Source organism: Leopardus geoffroyi, chromosome D1 (genome assembly GCF_018350155.1).
Source record: "Leopardus geoffroyi isolate Oge1 chromosome D1, O.geoffroyi_Oge1_pat1.0, whole genome shotgun sequence".
Lineage (NCBI taxonomy): Eukaryota > Metazoa > Chordata > Mammalia > Carnivora > Felidae > Leopardus > Leopardus geoffroyi.
This window is the reverse complement of record NC_059329.1, coordinates 72,077,334-72,103,898: the sequence shown is the minus strand read 5'-3', so window position 1 is coordinate 72,103,898 and position 26,565 is coordinate 72,077,334. Positions and strand designations below refer to the sequence as shown.

The following is a 26,565-nucleotide window of genomic DNA, read 5'->3' as shown; positions in this document are numbered from 1 at the left end:
CATGTTTTACTGTTTTTTAATCATCTGCAGATACTGTTTTTTGAGACTTCGCATGAAAAAAAAAAACCTTGTTACATATCAGTTTAATTTAGATTCAAATAAAATAATTTTTTGAATTTGCAGCAACAACAAGTCTGCGAAAGTGGTTGTAACTGGCGCTGAGTTGTTTGAGGATCAAGATAATTACAGTATAAAGGATAAGAGAGAATATAATATCCTGGCATCCACTGCCTATTCAACTAATCCCCAGCCCTTGACAGATGTTCAAACACAGTATTTTTAAAAGCTGACTTTTAAAAAAACAGGGCGAGTCACTTATTAGATATAAACAACATGATAAGAAATTCAAAGTCTGACATCCATTAGAACCGTCCATGCCTTGCAAGAAGCGTAAGAGACAAGGTAAAGAGTCAAAGGCGCGCCGCGTTCATTGCTTTCATGGGTATCCGAGGCAGGGCTGGGGCTGCGGCCACACCGAGCCCCCGCTTTGCCAGGGGCCCAGGTTCTACCTGCACCAGCCCCCACGAGGCAGATTGCCAAAGGCGGCTTCCGCGATGCTGTCACCTGCACGACAGTAATGGCACCTCTTTGGTGGCTGTTTGGAGGCAAGGAGGCCGGCAGCCAGCACCAGGACGGGTTGGCTTGCTTTGAGCGATAGTGACAGTAGCCCAGAAAGATGGCCAGGCAGAGGGAGGGGTGATGAGCAGTGTGTTTGTTGGCTCACGGATCGCTCTCACCTTTGGCCCCTGCCACTCGTGTATGCACACATCTCACAGCTATTCTACAGAGCCTGAAGAGCTGTTGGGTATCGAGGCCATCTACTGACCTCTAGGGTTCAGAGACGGATTAGCCCTCGTCCCTGCCCCATCTCCACAATCTCACAGTACAACAATGGAGAGAAGTCACATCCGCCAGTAACAGCAACGACAACGATTATTACCGAGCTTCGTCGATATGCTAAGCTTCATTTTAAGCATTCTTACTGATCGCCACAATTGCATGGAGCAGGCACTATTGTGATGCCCATTTCACGGATGAGGAAACTATGGCACGGAATGAATTAGTATGGGATGAAATCGTTCTGACTGGGTAGTGGTGGTGGCGGCAGAGAGGGGGATCCCAGAAGTCTTCATGGATAGAGAGGGTGGGACCTGAGCTGGGGCCGTGAGGACTGATGGAGTTTGCACATGTGGACATGCTGGAGAAGAGCATTCAGGGCAGAGAGAACCATGCAGGGAGAACAGAAAAAATGAAATTAATATCCCAAGCTGCACCAAGGATGGCACAGAATTACCTTTTCTTTTCTTTTCTTTTTTCTTTCTTTCTTTTTTTTTTTTGGCTTTTCTATTTAAATGGAATTACATACGAAAAGCCCTTAGCACACTGGAAAGCACAAACCAGACTGAATGCTGAAGTTGTCTTCCCCTGAGACTTTTATCTGCGGTCCTTGAAACTGCTTCTGTAACAGCAATGGCTCCAAGGTGGCAAAGCGTTCTGGAATGAAAGGCTTCCTTCAGGGGACCCTCTGGGCCTGAGCTTGGAGCTGTAGGTCTGGGCTACAGAGTCAGGCGTCAACATCAGGAGGCGCTAGTGGGCCTGGAGGCAGGGCTGGGCCAGTGGGAGCACATTCGAAGGTGAACCACCTGTGCTACCTGTTTCCATCTCATGTTCCAGTTACGTAAGTCTTCCGGCTACCTCTAATCTCTTTTCAACACTGCCAAGAATTGCCTTATCGGCATGTTCCTTTAAAACGATTGCAGAAAAGGATCTTCTTCTAGAGAATATTCAGTCCTTCCCCCCCACCCCCACCTGCCCTCATTCCTGTTCAGAGAGCATATTCTTGCATGCATATCTGCATCCAGGGCAAGGGAGAGGACTTCCAGGAGACCCTGCAAAAAGCCTGATGTGAGTCTCCTGCTGTGTGGTGGCCAGGCTATGGCATGCTTTTGCCCTATGATGGACCCACACAGGACCTGGCTATCTGTCACGTCCTCAGAGTGAAGGAGAAGGTGGCCGGCTGCTGGGTGTGACCAGCACTCCAGGAGTTTGCCAGGGCAAGACTTTCCTGAGCGTTTTCTGGAGACCAGATGTTGGCCCCTTGTGAGTTGTGTGGTCTTAGGTCTTGTCCAAGAGGGCTATCGGGAGGGGCTGTGGGAGCACAGAGCAGGGAGACAACGAACTCCTTCAATCTCATGTTTACCCTGGGCATCACCTCAAGAGAGCAGACGTCTCCAGTGTGGTCTCGGTGGTATGCTCTCTGGCAATCTCCAGAAAGTCACCATGCTTCCAAAGAACAGCCCTTTCAAGGAACTTCTCGGTCCTGGCTTGCGCTGTGGGAGGAGGAGAGCACACAGGGCTGGGCTTCTGCCCCGCCGGCTCCCCCTGGAGGTGTCCACTGCTCAGGGTGTCCTTCATTCTCCTCAGGGTTCCTGCAGCAACCACGGGATTCAAGGTCCCAGGGCTCTGGTCATCGTCCTCTAACCCTTTGTAAATGTTTCCTTCTGAACACACATCTCAGATTTTCTGAGCTCAGGCTCAGTGTCAAAAGCTTCCTATCATTTCCCCTAAAATATTACTAGCCAGCCTTCAGGGAGTGTTTTCTAGTCACCAGGTACTGCTTGAGTTTACATGTATTATCTAATGTCATTCACACCCAAATCTTAAGGTGTGGAACGTGAGGTTCACACACGCTCTAGGAATAACGAATGGCTGTCTTTCCTAACTCATAGAAATTTCACAAAGCGTGAACTCCAGATGAGTGACAGACTGAACGAATGAATGAATGATGGAAGGGAAGGAGGGAAGAAAACAGATCACCAAGAGCGTAGGGAAAGAACTACTCAGACACTTCCTAGTTGGGAATGACTTTTAGCAAATGTTCTCACCTCTCTGAGTTTTTGTTCCCTTTGTAAAGAAAAGTTACGGGTACTCAAAGAGTCGAAAGGTAAGATGTAAAAGCATCTCGATTTACTTACAGTAAGTGCTCATTTGTCCTTCTTATTGCTGAGTGAATCTAATCTAACATTTTACCTGATGCAACCACTAATCCCACTTCTCCGTGTGGTCTGCTCTGGGGTGAGCATCAGAATCGCTAGGAGCAACAGGAAAATTCTGATGTCCCTTCATACACCTACCATAAAAACCACAACTTCACATGATTAAAACAAAACAAAACAAAACAAACAAATAAACAGCTATCCAGTCTGTGCTTGATCACCTTCAATAAACAGAATTCACTATTTCCTGAGGCATTGGTGAGGCACTGGTCACTCAATCCTAACAGTTGACCAGTTGCTTCTGGTTGAAATTTCCTGTCTACTTCATCAGATGAGAAAACAGAGCTTTCCTGGGCTAGGTTTTAGCTATTCTTTAATTGGAACAGAAAAGTATTGATTCACAGAATGTCAGAGTTTAAAGAGAATTTAGAAACCTCCTATTCTGGGGACCTAATTCACAGATTAAGGAAATCTATGCGCAAAAGTCAACCTTTCAATTGGTTGGGAAGAGAATTTTATCATTCAAACTGTCCAGACTACTGGACTGAATGATTTCTCCTTGGAATTCATTAAGAGGAAAGTCACTTTGGCCTCATGTGTACAAAGTGCCTGTTTCAGAACGACTTCTCCCAGAGCGGGTTCCGTGGTGCTTATGGTAGATTGTTGCAGTAATGGCTCCTGATATGTTCACACCACCCTGCATCCATGCCTTTGGGGAGCTCCCCCACATACTTACTCTGGGTTTGGTTGTGTGATTTGCTTTGGCTTCTGTGGTACAAATGGAGATTTGAAAAGTGCTATGCATTGGGACCTAACTCTCTCTTGATTCCCTTGCAACCCCATGACTACCCCCATGTAATCGAGCCAGAGCTAGCCTGCTGAATGATGAGACATGTAGCCCATATTGCCTCCATCATCCCACCCAACAGCCAGCTAACTCCCAGAAACAGGGTCACCTAGCTGGCTGGCAGTCAACTGTAAGCAGGTGAGTGAACCCATTTGCAATCAACAGAAGAACTGTCCAACTGAGCCTAAACCAAATTGGCAAGCTTCAGAATAATCAGCTAAGCGAATGGTTGCTGTTCTGAGCCGCTAAGGTTTGGGATGGTTTATTAGGCTGAGGTCCTCCAAATTAAATGGTCCTCCACGGGCTATTCCTCTAACTAACCTGTCCATCAGTTCACAACAGTCTTAATAGTGAGCAGGGCACTAGATACAAGGCTTAAAACTCACAAGAGGAAGAGTTATTAACTACACTTTTTAATTAGCAAAAGTTCACAGGCACCCATAGATAAACATGTGTATTCCTAGCTCCTGAGATCTTGCTTAAGGTCACAGAGACAACAGGTCGTCAGAAAATTAAGGAGTGAAACCCATATTTTAAGCCCTATTTTAAAACCCATATTTTAAACCCAAATTTTAAGCCCTAATATTTTAATAGAAGCCAACAAGGGCCTGCCCTGGTCTACCCCTGTGCTGGGCTCCTGATTTTCTTAGAAAGCCTGATTAGCCACCACCACATGAGAGTGAGGACAACCATTATGGGGCTGTCACGGAAGGAAGGGGAGGAAGAAAATCATGGCAGACCATGCACTGATAACTCTAATCACTGACACTGACCATGAGTTATTGACCCTTAACTGTGTGCTAGATATTCTAACACTTTATGTGTATTATCCGATTGAACCCTCACTGCAGCCAACTATGGGGGTTATTACTGTCTCCATTTTGCAAACATCTAACTAACTTGGCCAACTAGGTGAAGAGCAAGGATTCAAACCCAAGACAATACATGCTGTGCTGCCTCTTGATATTTGACCAGGTGGGCTTCTAAAAGGTAGCCAGGTTGCCAGAAAGCCTGCAAAATTACTTGCAGCTACTGGGGCTAATGCTTTCTGCTCTCTGCCTGGATTGTTAAGGGCATCAGTCCTGGAGGGAGAATTTATTGCTTTTTCTCCACTCACTATTTTTAAAATTGTTTCTGTATCATCTATAGATTGCTTCCCAAAAGCTGGGAGAGGGAACATGGTGGCCAGCTCTAGGTCCTAGAGCTCCATAAAAGATGTATTTTCTCCTCTGTGGTAGTTACTGTGCTAAGTCACCTCTGCATGGCATACTCGAGTATTCCTTACCTCCACCCTGGCACATCTGTGTGATTATCCCCTTATTACAGATACCAATTAATAGCAAGTCCCAATCAACAGAACCCTGGATAAACCATATTTTACTGTAATTGGGTATTTTCCTGGTGCCACAAAACGATTTGTTCTCTTTAGCTCGCTAAACAGTTCTCCTCCAATTTTATTTGCTTCCTTCGTTTGCTTGGCAAACTCTTTTCCACAAAGGTAAAATCTTGTTAAGAGAAAACTCCAGGAACATCCAAATTGTTTCACGGGAAGAAATTCTGGTATAATGAATATGTGATTGCCATTCTCATCCCCAAGCTATGGGATCTGGGAATGCAAACAGGTTAAATGTCCTGGACAGAGTCCCAACTCCAGTTGGGTGAGTGGGCCCTCTGACATTCGTGATTTACTGTACAGATTCTCTAACCCCATGCACACAGCGTCTTCTTCATTTTCTTGTTGCCCTTCAAGTTCTGTTGGTTTTGTTCAGATGTTTTTAATGAGTTTGTCCTGCGGCAGCCAGGGAATGGCTAACAAGTCTTCTGGGCCCTTAAAAACCCATTAGAATGTTATTTCTTACAAAGTGAAAAACTAACCTCATGCCAGATGCAAATAGGGCTCAAGCCATCAGAAATAAAGTTTGATTCTCAAGGAAAATTCCACTGAGACATGAAAGTTCTTCAGCTTAGAAAAATAATCTTTGATGTTAAGTCCAATTCGGCTGTCTGATATAATTATTAGGAGTATAAGTCAGCTTGAGTTCAAATCCACACTCTTGTTACTTACTAGCTCAGCGATCCAGGGCCAGTCACTTAACCTCTCTGAGTTTCTGTTACATCACCTGAAAAACGAGAATGTTGCCTACCTCATAGAACTGTTGGAGGATTGACCAATGTATTGTAGGTGTATAAGTTAGGATTCTGTTTAGCTGGGATAACAAAAAATAAAGGGACTTCAATGAGTAGAGGTGTATTTCTTTTCATTTAAAAGAAATTCAAAACTTGCTCATCTAGTATTGGCATGGCAGCTCCATAGTTGTCAGGGGCCCAGGCTTCCTCTAGCTTTCTGCTCTCCCGTCTTTGGCACTATCTTCCATTCTCAAGGTCGCCTGATGAACCTCATGGTTCAAAATGACTGCCAGGCACCAACTCTCAGCCTATATTCTAGACCGGAAGCAGAAGGAAAGGTAGAGGGAACAGAGGACATAGAACTGTGTGTGTCAAGGATGTTGGTAATCTGTTTAGGAAATTTCCTGGTAGTTACAACCAACAACTTCTTGGGTCTTTTGGGCTTCCTTAGCTGCAAAGGAAACTGGGAAATGATCCGCAGATGGCCATATTGGTATTTAGAATAAAAACTTGGGATTTCATGAGTAAAGAAGGGGAGAATACAATTGGATAGCTAACTAGCAGTGTGGTTATAACATTTAAAGTACTTAAAAATGGTGCCTGTTACTCAGTTGGCTGTCAATTTGGTGGAGGCAGCCTGCATGGTGAATTGAACATAGCCTTTGGAGTCTAGTGGACTTGAGTCGAACCCAGCTCCATCCCTTACTGGGAATGAGGTCTTGAGCATTACTGAATTTCTTTGAGCCTCAGCATTCTTGGTTGTTCAATGCAGTTACAAGTTTTGACCTTTTGGGATTTCTGGGTAAATAAAGTAAGAATAAGTGTTTAAAAGGTCTGATACATAGTAGATGTTCAGTAAATGTGAAGTCCCCTCTCAACTCTGTCCCACTAAGCTTCCAGCTCTTCAGTGCAAAACAAGAATCCAAGGAATCATCACCTCCCAGCAGGGCCCTGAGAAGTGGTCAGAAACCTCCCAGAAAACAAAGCTGCTTTGCCCCCAGGCTGCCTGCTCTCTGCCCACAAAGTGCTGAGGTGAGTGAAGCCAACCCTGTAATCAAACAATACCAGATACTTTAATTATAGTTTTTTGCCACGATCTGAATCACTGTTTTCATGTGCATTGCCGTGAATTAATCTCATAACAGTGGTGTTAATTCCTTGATGGATAAAGGAGTACTTCAGCTACCAAGGTATTCCACAGAGAAAGGGAATGGAGTTCACATTTAATTAGCTCCTACTCTCTGCCAGGCACTGTGCGACGTGCATTATAAACCTTGTCTTGTTTTTCTCTCACAATAACTCTGTTGGTGATTATTACCACCTCATTTTACAAGTGAGGGCACAGAGACTCAGAGATGTTAAGTAATGTGCCCAATGTTATAGTTTGTACAAATCCCAGAACTGGAATATGAATCCACATTTGTCTGATTCCAATATATCTGGCTACCTCCCTGCTTTCCCAGCCCCTAGAACAACCAGTTTTCAGAAGAGGACTGTTGAGGCATCTGGCAGAAGAAGGACAGGGAGACTGGGCTGGAAGTTGGCTCACTGCCTCTGAGTCCTGGATCTGATTTCCCAGCTCTGGGACCTCAGTAAGACATTGTCCCTCTAGGGCCTCATTTTCCTTTCTGTAAGGGAAGTAATGGGGTGGGGGGCGGAGATTAACAGGATGATCTGAGATCTCCCTTGCAGTTCCCAGAATCTATAACTGGAGAGTGAAATTGCACACCCTCATTTCTGTATGTTCCAATAGTAGGTGCACCTGCTATGAACTAAACTTCGCTCTGGGAAAAATAAAGCACAAACAAGATGTAGTGATGGTCTGAAGAAAGTTAAACTGAAATCTGGAGAAAGGGAAGCAGATTTTATCTAAATATGTGGAGATACATGGAAGAACTTTCTAGAAATTGCATTTATCCAAAAAGGCAATGTCAAAGGGGAGTAGGCTTCCTGTCCCTGGAGGAGGTCTTCCACACAGGGCTGGACCATTGTACGATAATGGTGCAGTTATAATATTGAGTGCTTGGACAAAAGGGTATCTGAGACCAAATGCAGACCTAATGCATCGTCATTAGAAGAGGACTAAAGATACAATCATGGTCAAATTGAAAGTCCCCATCTTCACTTCCCCTCTCCCAATTCCAATCTCTAGGAAAAACAAAAAAGAGTGGTTTTCCTTCTAAATCCCCTTTCAAGATATTATCTTACCAATCATGCGTTCTGAAATTTCTATTCATCGTGAACGTCCTTACATGGCTCACAAATAATTGCCCTCATTCCTTTTATCAGAGGCATGATGTGCCGCAGGTGACAGGGATGAGAATCATCACTGCGCATGTATTTTACACATTCTGTCCTTCTTTGCATATTCCTACCTCTCGACACCAACTCTGCTAAAGAGAGTTTGTTCGTTATTGGTTCAGATGAATTTTACAAGCTTATTTATGGTATTGTCGCCTTAAAAATCCATACATAGCTTTAGGAATGTACATGGTTGAATCTGTCGTATCATCTCTTTCAACATCTGCATTTCCTATCTTGCTTTAGAAAATCTTTATTATCGCCTTAGCTATGGTCGCAATAAAGCTGTATAACAAACCACCCCAAAATGTAGTGGCTTAAAAGTGTAATCATTCATGCATCTATGGATTAAGTATTAGCTGATCTAAATAGGGTGTGTGGGGTGCCTGGGGGGCTCAGTTAGTTGAGCGTATGACTCTTGATTTTGGCTCAGGTCATGACCTCATGGTTCATGGATTTGACCCTGAGTAGGGCTCTGCATTGACAGTGTGGAGTCTGCTTGGGATTCTCTCTCTCCCCCCCTCTCTCTCTGCCCCTCCCCTGCTCATGCTGTCTCTTTCTCTCTCTCTCAAAATAAATACATAAACATTAAAATAATAATAACAATAATGGTGCTTGGCTTTAAGCTGTACCTTGGTTCAGCTCTGCTCCATGTGTCCTTCACCCTCTTTGGATCAGTGGGCTGGCTAAGACATGTAATTTTCATGGTCATGGTAGACACACAAGCTAGTTCATGCCTTTGCTCGTGCCACATCCATTAACATCTTATTGGAAAGCAAGTAGGGTGGCCAAGACCAATCCTGACCGGGGAGAAGAAGAATATTTAGAAGTATATATCACACTGGGAGATTCCACTAGATTACACCCCTAAAATTTAAAAGAAAGATAATCTCTTTCTTTTTTACAGCTTTTTAAAGCTTTCTGTTTTACAGCTCTGGGGTTTTTTGTTCCATTCTTTCTCTATTTGTATTGAATGATGGGTGTATGTGTGTGTGAATGTGCATGTTAGAGATGTGGCATTAAACAAGGGAGTGATCCTAGAATGTAGTGTCAGGAGGTCGGTGACTGCGTTAGCAAGGGTATGTAAATTATGAAGGATAATGGAATCGCCAGACCTCTACTTTCCAATCTGGAAGGCTGGTGCTCCATGTGGAGGGGTTTATGTAGAAATTCATCCCAGTTGGAGAGTTGGTCACAGAATATGTAAAATGTGGGTCTCAGTCCCAGAGAGCTTGTCAAATGGAGGGATTTATATGACATTGGTTTTAGGGCTTTGGTTGATGGTGGGGAATTCTGCTCAGGTTTTAGCCCCATCAAAATACAATCATTTTCACAGAAAGCCCCCAAGAGGCAGTGCTAATGGACCAGGGGCAATTTGAGTTCAAAAACTGGAAATATAAAAGCAATAAAGAGACAGCCTATAGGCTGAAATCTGGAGCAGTTTTCTTCATCGTTTTTGTCCTGGAAGGGTGACTCTCCACCCCACCCTCCCTGCCATGCCAACCTCAGGAAGCAGGGGGGCTGCCCAATGTCCTTGAGCAGGACAGAACCATAATACACACTTCCTTAGGCAGGTAAGAATGTGGCTCTCATTTGTTCAATACCTATTTGCCAGAGAAGCTGAGCACAAGGATGAGGGATGTGGGAGTGAAGACCACGGGGGCAGGGCTGGCTTCTCCTTTACCATAAGGCACTACAGTAAAAACCTTGGCTCGTGAGCATAATTCGTTCCCCAAATAAGCTTGTAATCCAAAGCACTTGTATATCAAAGCGAATTTCAAGAACCATTGACTCAGTTATGGTCATGTGACATTCGGCATCCCATCTGACTCGTATTGCAAGACATGGCTCGTTTATCAAGTTAAAATTTATTAAAAATGTTTGCTCGTCTTGCGCAACACTCGCAGAACAAGTTGCTCACAGTCCAAGGTTTTACTATATTCTGCTTGGCCCCAAACATGCGTACTTCCCTTAACAAAACAAAAGCTCCTCAGTTAAGCAGATTCATCATCTGCAGGACACTGCTTAGCACAGGTTTGGGGGATCTTATGCTGTGGTAAGAGGCTGATGAAATATCTCTTTGTTTTGAACGGTGTCCTAAGGTCGATGGCTCTGTTTTGCTGGTGCCACTGCGGGTTGCCATCCAATTTAATAGCTCCCTATAGCTCACTGCAATCCCTGACCCATCACCAGAGAGAAAGAGCAGCCTCAGGAGTACAAGAAATCAACTACAATAGCCTTGTAACTTGGGCTAATGCTAGGACTTGCTCTATTTATCCAACACAGGGGCTGTTTGTGACAGGAGCCTAACCGAATATTAGCAATATATCCTGGCTCTTACCTCCAGCTTGGAGACCTGGTTTACATACTTTCCCTGTGCAATTCTAGGTGTCCTATTCCTGATCAGTGCCTCCGGGTGGGAGTCAGGCCCGGCAGAAAATCTTTTGGGGGTGCTATTTCTCTTTTTCTCGTAGATTATCTTTGGGGCAATGCAAAAAGGGGGCAGGAATAAGGCGCACCTGGGATTTCATGCCTTGGCAGCCCAAGGCTTAAGGAGTTTAGGCGTTTACTTCCCAAAGTGCATGCCAGACCTCGCATTTGCTCTGGACAGCCTAGTACCTTTCAATCACATACAGTATTCTCTTTGAGAGGAGCACCCTTAAATAAAATCTTTTCCATCTTCTTCCATTTCTCTAAACCTTTTGGCGCCCGTTGGACATTGGCATCTCACCGAACTACCCCTCCCCTGCTTGAGGTGGGACCGTGCAGGCTCATCAGAGCCTGTAGGAGTCACAGCTTCAACCCTTTCAGCATCCTTCTGTAGACACGATTCGGATCACGGAGGACAGGGAAATAAGAGAGGGCTCAGCATTCGACCACGTGTGCTGAGTTCTGTCTGTGTGCCACGCTGGGAGAGGAGCCCCCGAGGACAGAAAGCTGGGCGATGCAGGGCCGTGTGATGAATATACAGAGCAGCCCCACTGCCGATCTCTTCCCTTTATTAAGAACAGTGAGTGATCTAATACTTTTCATTCAGCTGTGGAAGTGCTTAACGCTGACACTTTGTAAACACACTAACATCGGCTGAAATGAGAGAAGTGAAGGATTATTTCTAGTTTCGCAAGAGACTGTCTTTGGCATTGTGGATTTATTGATAAAGGCACTGCCGTAATATTCTGTCTTCTGGATTCCATTTAAATCGTCCTTCTCTGGCCCACAATTATTTGCTTGGACGGAGTGTTGGTCAGGATTCTTTTAGTTGCAAGGGACGGAAACCCGGCCCCCACCAGCTTGAGCAGAAAAAAAAACAAAAACCAAAAAACAAAAAACATTTCAGTGGGGACTTCCACAACATCGCCAGTGTTTTTCTGACTTCCCCCTGCCATGCCCGCCCTCCCTCTTGAAATGGCTCAACTTCTCTGTGAGTTGGTCCTTGTCTTTTCTCCCACAACTGGGTTTCCTCCTTGTAGCCAGGGATGATGGCAGAGTCCTGGCTGATGTGGCTGCAGACAGTTCCAGGCTTATGGCACCTCCACTTAATGCCAGAAATCAAGAGAAAGTTATCTATCACTCTCCTGAGTTTAGATACAACATCCCGGGGAAAGTTCCTAAATTGCCTTGCTTAAGATGGGCACTTACCTTTCAAATGGGTGGCTTACAACTCCAGATGCACATTTGTCTGGGATACTTTTCAAAGTGTCAGCCCTACGCCCAGAGGTTCTGATTCATTTGGTCTGGTGGGACCTGGATGCCAGTATTTTTAACAGCTTTCTGCAGATGACAATAGCCAAGCCTGACTACTGCTTGAGACTCCTTCATTTATTCTTCAAAAGTCAAGTTGGAGTGCCCGCTCTGTGCCACGCAGTATATTACATGCTGATAGAGACGCGAACCAGCAGATAAAATCGTTCTCGTGAAGCTCACACTCCATGGAGGAAGGCAAGCAATAAAACCATTAATAAATGAATAAATAAATAGTGCTAATAAATAAATAAGCACTATCCAGAAAAACAAGACCAGAGTATGGGTAATGAGAAGAAGCAAGCCGTCAGCAGCTCGGGAGGAAGAACATTTGAGGCAGAGGGGACAGCCAATGCAAAGGCTAAGAGGCAGGAACAGATTGACCTATTCCAGAAAGAGAAAGAAGGCCAATGTGGCTGAGATTTGGTGAATGAAGAAGAGCGAAACATGGAGGAGGTCAGAGAGACAGGCAGCAGGGAGCCGTCATGGAACTTTGCCGTCAAATGTTCTACCACTTGTCATGGAGCTTTGTAAACAAGGCCACGGAATATGGATTTTATTGTATAAGCAATAGGATGTCAACAGACATGGAGGAATGATGGGCTCTGATTTACATTTTCAAGTGCTAACTCTGGCTGCTGGTTGGAGAAAGAACTAGATGGGGCAAAGAGTAGGAATGGATAGACCAAGTAGGAGACAAAAGCAATTGTCCAGGTGACCAGTGATGTTGGCTTGGTCTAAGTTGGTTTTGGGGAGAAGTAAATGGATGTAAGCTGAGTTTTGGAGGTTGACAGGACACCACACGGTAGCCCTTTAATTGTTCCTTCCACATCCTCGGTGTCCAGCGTGGGGAGTGGGGGTAACATACTCCAGCCAATAGGTGCTCAAGAAATATTTGTTGAATTGCCAGAGTCCAGAGGCATGAAGATGTAGGAGAAGGGATAGAAATAAAACTGAACTTACAGAGCCACAGAACAAACCTCTCTAATGAAGCCCGGGGTTGGTCACAGTGCTTCACACATGAAGAAGGAGAGCAGACAGAGACTCCAAACGTTACCGGAGGACAGACAATTTAGTGACACTGAAACCTGTGCAGGACACAAAAATCCACATCAGAGACATGCAAAGTGGGCATTCTGCTCCCGGGCAAGAGGCTTGATATGGGAAGACACTGCACCACCATCATGGTAAAGAGGAGTTGAGCCTATACTGGTCCCTGTCTAGCTAGCACAGCACCAAGAGAATCAAATATTCACTGGTGACATTAAGTAGGGATATATACCCTGGGACCCAGCAATCCTAGCCTCGATGTGTTTTGCAGAGAAATGCTTACGTAGGTCCACAGTGACCCAAGCAAGGATATCTGTCATGACATCGTGTGGAGTGGGTAATGGCGGGCTAGGAGTCACTCATGGAAGAGTGGATGAGTAAACCAAGGCCAACGCAAACTATGAACCGGCATGCAGTCATTAGCAGCCTCAAACTCAGTGTGTCCAGAACGACGCGGGAGACCTTAAAAATGTGGTGTCCATGGGGCGCTTGGGTGGCTCAGTTGGTTTACCTCCTGACTCTTGATTTCAGCTTAGATCATTATCTCATGGTCAGATGTGGAGCCTGCTTGAGAGTCTCTCTCTCTACCTCTCTGTCTGCCCCTCCCCCACTTGTGCACGCACACTCCTGTGCTCTCTCTCTGTCTCTCTCTAAAAATAAATTGTGTTCAGTGACAAATGGAAGAACAATACCACACACAGAACATAGAACAATACCATATATGCCAATTAAAAACATGTACATAGGGACGCCTGGGTGGCTCAGTTGGTTGAATTTCTGACTTTTGATTTTGGCTCAGGTCGTGAGATTGAGTCTCATGATTAGCTCTAAGTTGAGCATGGATCCTACTTGGGATCCTCTCTCTCTCTCTCTCTCTCTCTCTCTCTCAAAAAACTACACTGATGGTATGCTTACAAGGAAATGTGTGTTTCAGGGCACGTATTAAATACATGTGCACATTAGAGTAGATGCCGACAAGGACAAAGAACAGGAGTAAGATTGGGGATTGTGGAAGGCAGAATAATGCCCCCACCCCCTGAAATGTGCACAACTTAATCCCCAGAACTGTGGATCTGTTTTGTTATGTGACAAAGGGGAATTAAGGTTGCAGATGGAATTTACATTGCTAATCAGCATGTAGGGAGATTAGCCTAGATTATCCAGGTGAGCCCAGTGTAACCTCCAGGGTCCCTAAGAGTGGAAGAGGGAGGCAGGAATGTGGGTCGGAGAAAGATGTGACTATTTATGAGTGATGGCAGCATAAGTAAGGATTAGGCCCAAAGTTGCCAGCGTTGAAGTTGGAGAGAGGGGACCAAGAGCTGATGGAGGTGGAAGGCCTCTAGAAGCTAGAAAAGGGGAGGAAACAGATTCTCTTCTAGAGAGTTCCAGAAGGGAAGGCACCCTGTCAACACCTTCATCTTATCCGGGGAGATCCAAGTCAGACTTCTAGTGTGCAGAACTATAAAACAGTATATGTGTGTTGCTTTAAGCCTGAGTTTGTAGCAATTTGTTATGGCAGCCTTAGGAAATGAACCCAAGGGTAAAGGGGCTTGCATGGGCTTGTGATGATACACAACATGCACTGAACTGTGGAGTCTGAAAAAGTCTGCCCTCCTCGTCCAAGGTCTAAGACAACGCTGTTAAAATTGAAGGGAAAGAAGAATAAAAGAAATCCCCTCAGTACATAACACCAGATGTGACGGGAACAGCAGATCTGGGAATGAGCTCTCATCATGTCCCAAAGACTGAACTAGAACTTCATAGGCCTGAACCCATGTTTGATTCCTGGAGGGTACCTGCTAGAGGTACTGGGAATGGCCAATCAGGCTGACTGGTCTGAAGACATGGTCTTCCATGAAGCCTGTCTGTCCCTCCTTCTCCAGGGAACATCATTGTCCACTCTTTAAACCTTCCCAATCTCTTCTCTTCCACCCCCAGCCCCCACCCTGCAGCACCTGTCTCTGGGACCACAGTCAGCCTCAAGGACAGTGTCTAGGGCACAGCAAATCCTGTGCATGGGGAGCTGATCTTGTTGACACTTAGGGAATGTCCTGACTACCCCATTGCCCACACCATCCCAGAGCTTTTGCATCAGCGGGACCATTCATAAAAGAGCCCTGGGACTTCCATGAGCTATTTATTCTCAACAACTCAGAGCAACCCTTGGGGACCCAGTGTGATGTTTGCGCGTCTAATTTCCGTGAGCTATTGATAAGAGCCCACTCCAACCAGCTAGTTGTCAGCCTTGACTCCAAGGGCCTGGAAAATGTACTATTTGCAATTACTTGAAAAGAAACTAATTAGCTTTAAGGAGGAAACCATAGGTAGAAATGACTGAAATCATTCAACTGTTCAACTGTGCTTGGCAAAAAATTAAAAGGAGTAGGCGAGCGTACCTCGCATTGGTCTCACTTGAACGAAGAGTGGGAAGAAGGGCTAGCCGTGCAGAGGGGGTTTTCTGCGGCATTTTCTCTGCAAGGAGAGGCCTCTGAGCAGAAACAGTGTCAGCGAAGCTTTTGGGTGGCTGAGAGGTTACGAAGTGACCTTGAAAGTTACATGCGGACTTTGTTCAGTGGCAGTGATGAAAGGTATTTCAGAGAGTGATGATAAACTCGGGACTTTAGAAATGTGTACCGATGTTCATGGAAGTGTTAGATTTCTGCATTCGGTATGTAAGTTTTGTGTTCTCCTTCAGAAGTGGTCATCCTGAGTCATTTCTCAAAACGGATTTAAAAACACTACATTGCACTTTCTCAGAGCCTAGCACTCTGCCTGGAATACAGCAGGTAGTGATGAAAAGGGGAACAGCACCCTGGCGTGGCCTCGAGGCCACCTTGAATGCGAGAGGAGCAGGTGTCCTCACGGGGGAGTGTTGCAACAATCCAGAGGAGGAACAAGAGGCAATAGCAGCATCGGAAGTAAAGATGGTTCCAGATGCGAACCAGAGCAGTGACCTGTATTCTCACCGTTTACAGTCACAAGGGAACTGTGCATTTTCCTCTGTTGAGTGCTTGCCATGTCCTATGATTTACATGTGTCACCAATTGTTATTTCCAGTTTATTCTTTAAAAAAAATTTTTTTATTATTTACTTTCGAGAGAGAGATACAGGTAGAGCACAAGTGGGGGAAGGGGCAGAGAGAGAGACACACAGAATCTGAAGCAGGCTCCAGGCTCTGAGCTGTCAGCACAGAACCGGACGCGGGAGATTAACTCACAAACCACGAGATCATGACCTGAGCCGAAGTTGGACGCTTAACCGACTGAGCCACCCAGGCGCCCCGATTTCCAGTTTATTCTTGAGGAAACAGAAACAGTAACTGTTTCTGAGCTCAGAAGGAGACTCTGGGGAAGGGATATGGGGGATACGTAACTCATTCGGGAGCTGATTCCAGGAAAGAACCGGCAAAGATGTGAAACATAAAATAGCGAAGGGAAGGAAGACAACAACATTTGAGTTCTAACTGATTTATGATGGTGGACAGCCGAAGTTCAGCCCTGTGGGGGAACTCTGGAAAACGGAGCGGAACATTTTCAGAGTGATTATACCAGTCAAGAAGGCCAGGATGCTGGGGCATTTATCCACAGCCTCCCTATCTGTCATTGGTTGATGCTGCTTTGGGGACATCAACTCTACTGTTCCCGCTTGTCCAGTGCTCGAGGCTGGTCCTGCTCCACAGGTGCTCGCTGTCACAGAACCTCAGCACTGGAGGCGAGAACCAAGGGAGGGGGGCAGGGCACAGCAGTGCCCCATGCCCAGTCTGCCTGGGAATCCCTGTTGTCTGGAAATAATTATAAACATTCCCCCTTTTACTCTTAAAGGTGTCCTGCTCTGGAGGATTTATATGGCCAGTCTTGTAAGGAAAGGAACAGCTGCAAACCTGAGAGCCTATGCTTTCTGCCTCTGTCTAGTCCTCTATAAGCGCAGTGTGGCTTTTCTCATCAGGCTAGGAGATGCAGATACATCGCTCCTCACCAGAACCTTCTCCAGGGAGGTCCTGGGCCACTGCACCAGCATGGCGGATGGAGATTAGTAACACCCAGGCTCCTGTTTCTGGTCCTTAACATACTGAATCAGAATCTCTGGGGCTTGGGGCTGAGGATCAGCATTTTTAACACCTTCTCTGGCTAATCCACACAATAAAGTTTCAAAACTGAAGGCCCAGGAAAAGGAGACAATGAGTGTTAACATTTTCTGGGAAGCAGCAAAGTGGGGTAGTTAATAGCAGGGCCTCTGCCCTGGCCTGAGTCAAATCCCAGCTCTGTCACTCAGTGATTTCCAGCACATTACCGAACTTCTGTGTTCCTCACTGGGGGAAAAAAAAAAAAAAAAAAAAAATGGAGATAATAATAGCATCTACTTTATCAGGGCTGTTATGAGGATTAGACAAGTTAATCCATATAAAGCCCTTAGAACAGTGCTGGGCACGTAGCAAACACTCGAAATGCTAGTTAGTGTTATTACTGACTTTTAGCATTATGCCAGGGATCTTACCTAGGCTGTGATATTAATCCTTAGAACAACCACACAAGGAAGGTATTATTGAGGATTTGGGGCAAATAACTTATCTGAGGCTCAGAGGTTAAACAACAAACAACAGAGTGTGTGTACGGCGCGGCGGGGGGGGGGGGGGGGGGGGGGGGTGGCTGGAATTCTATCTCGTATCTCTTACATCTGCCTCCCTGTCCTTGTCAGGCCCATTCCCCGCCTCCACGGTGGCATCCTGGTTTTCACCTGGCCCTTGGGCCCACCGGAGACTTCTGGGAATGGAGAGGAGGGAAGCCAGCATATCAGTAGCACTTACCTGCAACATCCCGTCTGCCTTGGCCGGCTGGGCTGGAGCTGCTCTCTGGGATCTGGTTAGCAGCTAATGATCAGTGGGCTCTAGCTATAATGATCGGATTAGCTGCGCTTTAATCACTGTCTATTGTTTCAGCAGGGAGAGAATTTCACAGCTCATTGACTGCTCTGACTCCTAATCTACACGGAGGAAACAATGTTGCAGCTCATCAAATGCAATCAGCTGCTAATTGAAAGGAAATGGAATTTTACAATTACAGGCCACCTTGCAGTGCTCAGGATTTCTAAGCACTTCTCCCCACCCTCCTTTGCCAGCTCAGCACTGGCAGGAGCACTTGACAACCTGCTAGAGACTTCCCTGAGAGCTGCATTTAGGCCCTGGCCCATTTCTCCCTAGCCCCAGAGCAGCAGAAAAGGGAAGCAGCGTCCTCGCCAATTCCTAGGCTGTCCTTCAAGGCTCAGTGCAAAGGAAAAAGGCCTGGGCTGGGTGTCCGCAGAACTGAGTCTGCGTCCTGGCTCACCTTCCCCCTACACCTTGTGACTGTGTGACCTTGGACGTGTCCTCATTTCTCTTGAGCCCCACTTTCTTCCTTTCCAAAATCAAGACTTGAGGATCTCCAAGGTTCTCATCAGTTCTGATGATTCTGTTTGCCCCATTCTTGTTATTATCCCCGTCCAGTGGCGAACATCTAAATCGACGCCCTCTTTCTTGCCCAGATATCTGCTTTTCCAAATGCTTCCGGGGGGACTGTCTTAGGTCTCCCAAAGGGTTTGTCCTGATGAGATTTTAATGGGACAGAAAGCAAAGTTGGAAAATATCCTACTCAGGCTTGTGGTCAGACATCTCTCTCCCTGTCCTGGATCCAGTCACTAGCTTGGATGAGCATCAATCACGATTAATTCTAAAGATAGTCACATAGATTTTTCTGGGGTCTGTCTTTTTCCCAGAGAGATTCTGTGGAGACAAGGCTTGGATGAGAGGGCTACCAGCCAGAAAGAGCATTGCTGCTTTTGACCCTGTCTCAAAGATCCATTTCCAGCCGGCATTTTCTCTGAGAACAGGACAAACCAGCATCTGCTTTGAGCTCTGGTCTGTGTCATCCCACAATAACACTTGCTGTGTCCGGGAATGCATCCGAGGCTCACGTAACCCCACAGTGCCATTTTCTCTTGGTTCCCATGATCCGTGGGCTTGTCTGATGTGCTTATCAAACAGACGCTGGAATATCACCACTTTCCTTCAGGCAGACGAGTTATGGTGTGCCTCAAAAAAAAAAAAAAAGGCACAATCAAAAATAGTTTTTGTTTGGCCTGAGTTCATTCTCAGTCCCATTTCCTTCTCCGTGTCGGAGCGATGCTGTAGCAGGGTCTTAGGGTCTGAGGCTGACCTGTTGCCTAAGGATGTGGGCTGCAAACGAAGAGAAGGAAGGCAGAACAGGGCCGGCTGCACCTTCCTTCTAACAACACCGCAGTGGGCTGGGAAGGGCCTGCTGCAGGTAACGCCTGATGTCCTTCCAGAACTCTGGCTCTGGGGAAGGCTGAGGAGAAAGAGAACAAAGCCTGGGGGAGCCGATTTAGGATTTGGGGGAGGGCGTGTGAAGGAAACTCCAGAGCTCCCGGGTCTGCTCTGCAATATGAATAGGAAAGAAGCCGGAAGCCAGTTTAAGTTGGGGACAGAAACAAGATCACTCAGAAAGATTCCAGCTATGGGTCTACTGGCCAAAGGGGTCAGAGTTCAGAAAACCAATGTGGAGAGGAGAGAGAATATCCAAGACGAGAGTAAAATGGCCTAAAAGGGAGATGAAGAACATAAGAGATGCCAGAGGGTTGAGCAATGCGGCCATGTTGACACTGGCCAGCCCTCAGACGCCTGTCCCTGCTGACAGAAAGGCGCTGGCTGGTAGGAGGCCTGGCCCTGGCTACCCGCGGGCAGTCATGTGGGCACTAGGAAAAATTTCACACGGTGGGCAGCATGTGGCATCCAGAGACTATGAAAGTAGGCACCCTACGGTATTTTAGAGATGTCATTGGCATTGGAGTCCTAACCTAGATCTCCATGATGTTTTGACCTGTAGATGGGACAAAATGATGGAGGTTCAGAAGGAAAACTTGACCGGAAAGGCAACTCTGGGACGTCTAAAGACGCCTTCGTAAAATCTTTTAGTTTTTCCAGAGTAACCAAAGCATCCTATCTTTTATAGGGCTTTTAATCTTTTCATGTCTTGATCAAAATTCTGTTAAAAGTAAAACTTAGCATTAATGCTGATGAAGTTTTGGGGTGGTAGAGGGTTCAGGGGGTTCGGAGCCGACAGCCAAGAAAGAATTCTTGAAGATGTCTTTGGTGCAAAATTGTGTTTTTATTAAAGCACAGGGGACAGGACCCACCCGGGGGGGCAGGAAGAGCTGTCCTGGACTTGTGTAGAATGGCTGGTTATATACCTTGGACTTGGGGGAGGTAAAGTCAATAGGGTATTTCCAAAGAGACTTTCACATGCTAAAAACTTACTGGAGGCCTAGCCATTGTGAAGCTAAGGTTGTTTTTCCCTTTAGCAAGGCATTAACACAGTAGGGAGTTCCTGGACTTTAGGCTGTTGATGGGATTGCCTTTTTCTGGTAAACTGGTGGAGACTCTTATCAGTTTAACCATTTGGTTTTTTTTTTTTTTTTTTTTTGTCCTTTCCTGTTTTGGGGTAGCCAGGAGTGTCCAAGGAATATCACACACGTCCTGCCAGGGCTGGGGGGGCGGGGGAGGGGGGGGGCGGTGCTAGTTTGTGCTTTGTCCCTCAGCCTGCCTCACGCTTCCTCATCCAAAATCTTGGTATGTCAAGTGATTTGAATTTTGAAGAATTTTTGTTTCATCATTTTTAAAACTATAACTGGAATACTTTGCAGGGCTACCACATTTTTTGAGATGTACTAGACAAGGCCCATGGATAAAGTTTCATGTCTGCCTTCAGATTTATGAGCCTTCATTCATTCAACAAACATCAAATACCTACCATGTATTGGATGCACATCAGTGAAAAAAAAAAAAAAAAAACAACAGGCAAAATATGTCCCCGCCCTCTGGAACTTGTATGCTAGATCTAATAAAAGTATTTATTTAAATTAGTTAATCATTTTATTTAGTAAGCTGTTTACTATTTTAAATCCCCTATTAAGAAATAAATGAATTAAATAGGTGATGTATAAAAAAGAATAAATACATGATGTAAAATTTTAGATGTCTAAAAATAGTCAACTAGGTACATAGTTATCAAAATCAACAAACGACTTTGCAGTTGACTGTGGTGGTCCACTGTCTGTCATGCGTGTCTGCCATATTGTTGCCTAACTTCTACTCAGTCTCTTTCGACACCGAAGCACCACATTCCATTCCACAGGGCTCTGAGCGGGTAGAGGATTCCTTAGCTAGAACTTTTATCTTTTAACTTCCTCCACTGGGTTCTGGCTCTTCCCTCTGGGATCACGTAGAGCCTTGCTACTCAAAATGTGGCCCTCAGACCAGCAGCAGCTGGGTCCCCTGGAGGCTTGTTAGAAGGGAGGAATCTTAGGCCCCACCCCATTCCAGCAGAATTAGAATCTGAATTTCAACAGGTTTTCCAGGTGATTTGAATGTCCATTAAAGCTTGGGAAGTACTCATATAATGATTGTCTGCTCTTTACCTGATAAACAGTAGCTTTTCATCTATTCAAATAGTTCCACAGCTCTTTGAAGTCAATCTTTTTTCCTCCAGGCATGTGATGATGAGGTGAACCTCCAGGTAGAAATCAATGTCTACACATCTAAGTAGTTCTGCATGAGTGAGGCTCAAACCAGGACTGGGCACCAGGTTTCCCTACACACCATGGGTTTCATCCCTGACCATCCCTGTTTAGCTCTGAGGTCGACTATTGACCATACAGGGCTCTGGTCTTTGAATTCCACCTGCACTATTTATGAAACCATGTACTTTGCATTTTAAATTAGACCATCCCGAATAGACCCTCTCAATTTAGCAGAAACACATTCAGGGTTTGTTTTGCTTTTGTTTTTTGTTTTCTTGTTTTGTGTGTGTGTGTGTGTGTGTGTGTGTGTGTGTGTGTGTGTGTGTGTTGGTATGATTAACAATGTAGCTAGAATATAATGTGGATACCAAAACATTGCTCAGGATCCAAGATAGTTCTAGAGATAATCTCTCAGAGACCAGAGTTGATTGCTTCTCCCTACTTCCTTATCAACCAACTACCCTATTCTCTACTCCATGTAAATGTCATCCTTGTCTTGCTTATAATTCCTGTTTACTCGTAGCTTCTGATATCTCGTGGTAACCAAGTTGACATTCTCCTTGTATTTTCTACCTTCTGCTTCTGCTAATTGACTATCTGTATCTCAAGTTCAGATAGTTGAGAGACAAGACATGGTTGATTGGTTTGTGACCATTTCCCCTGCTTATCAGAGTTCTCCTGATAGGGCAGTTCATAAGGTACTACCCAGCTTACAGGATGGATACCTTAGGTCTCTACCCTGCCTAGATCCAGTTGGATCCTAGGATGATGACTTATGAAGAAGGGGCCCCATAGAAAGGGCTGTATATAAATCTGGCCAATTTAGTACATTCTCCATCTCATTTATTTGTTCTTCAAATATTTACCGAGCACGTATCTTATCCCAAACACAGTGCAGGATAAATACAAAGGTATATATGTGAAACATGGTCTCCAATTTTACAAAGTTCATGGTCTAGTGATGGAGATAAATAAGCAAGATAATATAGCATTTTTACACAAGAAAAATACTATAATAGATATCTATATAGGGTGACGTGGAGATAAAAAAGATGGGATCAATTCTACTTGAAGAAGGTGAGGGAAGACTTCACAGAGGTGGCAATAAGTGCATTGGGTACTAAAGATGAGTATAGTTTAAGGCAGGATGTGTTTGGGGAGGAAGCTGGCTGTACTCTCTTGGTGTGTCTTCGCAAGACCCAGAGCGACTTAACCAGGTGAGAACCAAGTTACTGAGGGCTTTGTAGGCCTTGCTGAGGAGTTTGGTTACATTCTGTGGAACAAGAAGAAGATTCTCGAATGACTTTAATGGGGGAATGTCACAGTTCAACGTATGTGTTGGGAAGAGACTACTTTGGTGGCAGAGGGAAAGATGGACTGGGGTTGAATGACAACAGAAGATGAAGACCAATTAGGAAGCTATTGCACTGAATGAGGAAATAAGGGTCTGGGCAAAAGTGGCCAAATATATGCCACGCATGCTGTTATTCTCCAACCCAGGTCTGTGGCCCACATTACTAAGTGATCAGGACATTCCTCCGCTGAGTCCCAGGGAAATTTCATCGTCTTACTCAACTGAGTATACAGGGCAGACATTACCAAGGGACCAGCAGTTGAAAGTCTTTGCAAATCGGGCTCAGCCCACATCACTGATAGTGGGGGAGGAGGCAAAAGAGGCTGTAAGGGTTGATGAACCTCCCAAACCCTCAAGAGTCTTTTCTTGGAGTCGTTCCCCTTACTGCTGGCTAGATGTGTGATCATCAGGTTCATTGCAATCACTGACAACTGGGTAGTGCTTTACAGCTTATAATGTAATTTTCAATTTTTAATTTCTCACTCTAGACATGCAAGAAAGACAGGGAAAGGAAGTCCCACTTTCCTTTCTTTATAGCCCAGAAACCTAAGGCTCGGAGAACCTAGACTCCTTTGGCTCTCTGAGCTCTAAGGGCACTTTATCCCTTCGACGGTCAGCGACCGAGTAACTATTATCCCCAACTTTTTGCCACACACTGAGCATACAGTTAAGCATGACTTGGTCCTTGTATTTCTTTTTATTGCCCCATATCGGATTTATCTGAGCATATTTCTTTTATACCTTCTTCCAGATTATCAGTTCCCTGAGGGCAAAGCCTCTGGAAAATATTACTGTTCCTCATCACAGCCTGGATGCCGCACACGAGAACACCCCAAAGAGACCGGCGTGTGGCCTGGATTTGCCTAACCTTGGCTGCGACATCAGAGCTCAGGGATCCAGTTACAGATCAGCCCAGAGGTCTGTTTCTGATCAGCTCGGCAGCCATCTGTAATGCCTGCTAGTCATTTAACCTGGCAGAGAGTAAGGGCCTCTCCCCCAAATAGAGTGTAAAACCACAACCACAGCCCGCAAGACCTTGAGACGTGCAAATCCAGCGATTACCCAATGGCAAGTATGGGTGTGCTGGAAGGCAGCCTTTTCCAAGTCTTCTAAGTCCAGAATCACTTGGATCACATCACACTTGCCCAAGATGGACACAACGGGGTGCGTGACATTCTGACTTCAACAACCCCCACCATTTCAGAGTCCTGAGGATGACTTTGAATCTGGATGCTTCTGAGGCCTCAAATGCTCACATCACCTGGAGACTCTGCAAGACGAAGAAGCTGTGGGATTGGCTGGCGGTGATGTCACAGCCACGCCAGCACTGCCTTCTGAGTGGCTGTCTGCCCCCCTTGACTATCTCCTACCCCATCTTGATTTATACATGATATAATATCCAAAGCAGCGCTCAAGGAATCTTCCTTAGCCTCAGCCTCCTACCGCCACCCCAGGCATGTAATAATGTCCCAGAAATACACAGGCTGCCATATCTTATTACATAAATATAGGCCTGAGAAGCTTCTCCATGTGACAGTAGGAAGCAAGTGCCACCCAGGAATGGCCCCGGGGAAGAGGGAGACAGAGCACTATCATCTCAGAGTTCTTAAGTGGAAATATTATCTCCCAGCATCGTTCCAATTAAAATTGGAAAATATGGGGCCCCACCTCCCCTTTCCAATATGTTGGAGCAGGAACACAGGGAAGGATATGCACCCAGAAGTCCTGCTTTGTTCCCTGGCTCTGCTGGGCATTTCAGTGTGTTGAGAAGGTCACTGTCTTCTGAGTTGTGGTTTCCTCCTCTCTAGAATAAGGGGAAACGGTACAACCTGCCAGGTGAATTTTTGACAGAATGAAAGGACACCACAGGTGTGAAAATACAAACTACAGCCACACAAATTTCATTTCATAATCATCATAACAACAGTGATAATAATGATAAATTTCCATGCCTCTTGACCTCAGTGAAACATCTATTTTGTATGGGATGGTAATATCAACAGGAAGTACATAATATTTGACAGTTTTACAGAGGATGTTGATCACCACTCTCCCATGTTTTATTACTTACTCCCCATTCATGGAAGAGACAAGTGTCCCTCACACAGTTGTATGAGCTGCCCAAGTCACACAGGCAGCTTAGGGTAGGTCCCTGAGGACCCCAGCTCATCTCTGGTCCCCCCAGCCCAAACCCCATGCTCTCCCTCATATGTTCTCCACAGGTAAGGGTGGGAGCAGCAGGGTGGGTGGGGGGGTCGTGTGTGTGTGTGTGTGTGTGTGTGTGTGTGTGTGTGGTGGTGGTGCAGGGGGAGAGAGCCGGAAACCTTGGCTCTGGTTCTTCCATGCAAAGGAAACTCTAGGCTTTGGCTCATTTATATGGAGGCAGCTTCTTTACTTGAAGCTTCTTCTGTCAAAAGTAATTGTATTTCTTGGTCTCCCTCTGCTCAAGCCCTTCATCCCCTGTGCCATTTATGGTAACTGTGCCATCTGAACTAATCTCACCGCTGGTTCTTTGGTGCTAAAAACAACATTGTGTCAAGCAGACCCTTTGTGCTGAGGTAGCTCTGCTCCCTGGTCACTCTGTGCTCAGGCAACTGGGTCACCTTGTCCCTCTGCGCTAATGTGTCTCTGGCTCTGTCCGTTCCCTTTGTTCTCGGGAATCCATATGCTCTAGTTTCGTCCATGTCCATTTGGGAGGGGTGAGGGCAGGCTGGGAATTTTCTGAGCTTAATCCTCTAGGCTGTGGGTAATTCCTGAGTTCACCTGGAAACAGCATCTAAGGCAGAGGCTGTTCTGTGCAGGTAGTTTATTTGGGCAGGGAGGGCTCTGGAGGGAGGCCCGCTGGAGGGAGACAGCGCAGGAGGGGAAGGCAATACAAGGATGTGCTACAGGTGACCGATGCTTCTCCCATGCCTTGGAGGAGACTCAGAAAATGAGAAGTCAGAGCACGAAGGAAAAACATATTTACCCATCAGCCTCTCTCCTCCATTGGTTCAGGTGGTCCTCTGGCCATTTACTTGACCGTGTTCCCAGTTACACGCGCACAGGGCTAGCAGGTTGCGTGGTTGCTCTCACTTTCATGTCAGAGATGTCCCAGGACAGGAAGGGAGGCGGATATGTGATGTGCACCTGGGCAAAGAGAGCAGGCAACCCCCACCCCCACCTCCACCATGAGAATCTGTCACCATCCAAGCAGATCCAAGAAGATGGGCGTCGCTGCTGGAAGATAAGAAGTGGAGCCCAGAAGCTGAGGAATAGTCCCCATAAGGTGTCCTGGACCACAATAGCATCATGTGGACCTTCTGGGGACCAGGATTTCAAGGCAGATGCTCGGCCAGATCCTCTGCGTGCGCCTCTGAACCGACAGATGGGTTCCCTTGGCGGCACACCCCCAGAGCTGTAGCTTGGGAAGAGTCCCCCTGAATTGATGCAGGCATAGAATGAGCTTTTAATTCCAGGGTGACCAGTTGTCTCCGCGACCTGAGTCTCTGATACTAGGAACAACACAAACCATTAAGCATTTAATAACATGATTATGACAACGAGACACAGTGTGGGGTACGGAGAGGCACTTGGCAGCC

General features: G+C 45.9%; 1 long non-coding RNA gene across 1 annotated transcript; it reads left to right on the top strand.

The window, feature by feature from the left end:
• The first annotated feature begins 11,933 nt into the window (after positions 1 to 11,933).
• LOC123602584 lies at positions 11,934 to 24,943 on the top strand. Its single transcript, XR_006714510.1, has 2 exons — positions 11,934 to 12,726; positions 23,736 to 24,943. It is a non-coding gene; the product is annotated as an uncharacterized LOC123602584 (long non-coding RNA).
• Positions 24,944 to 26,565: the final 1,622 nt, after the last annotated feature.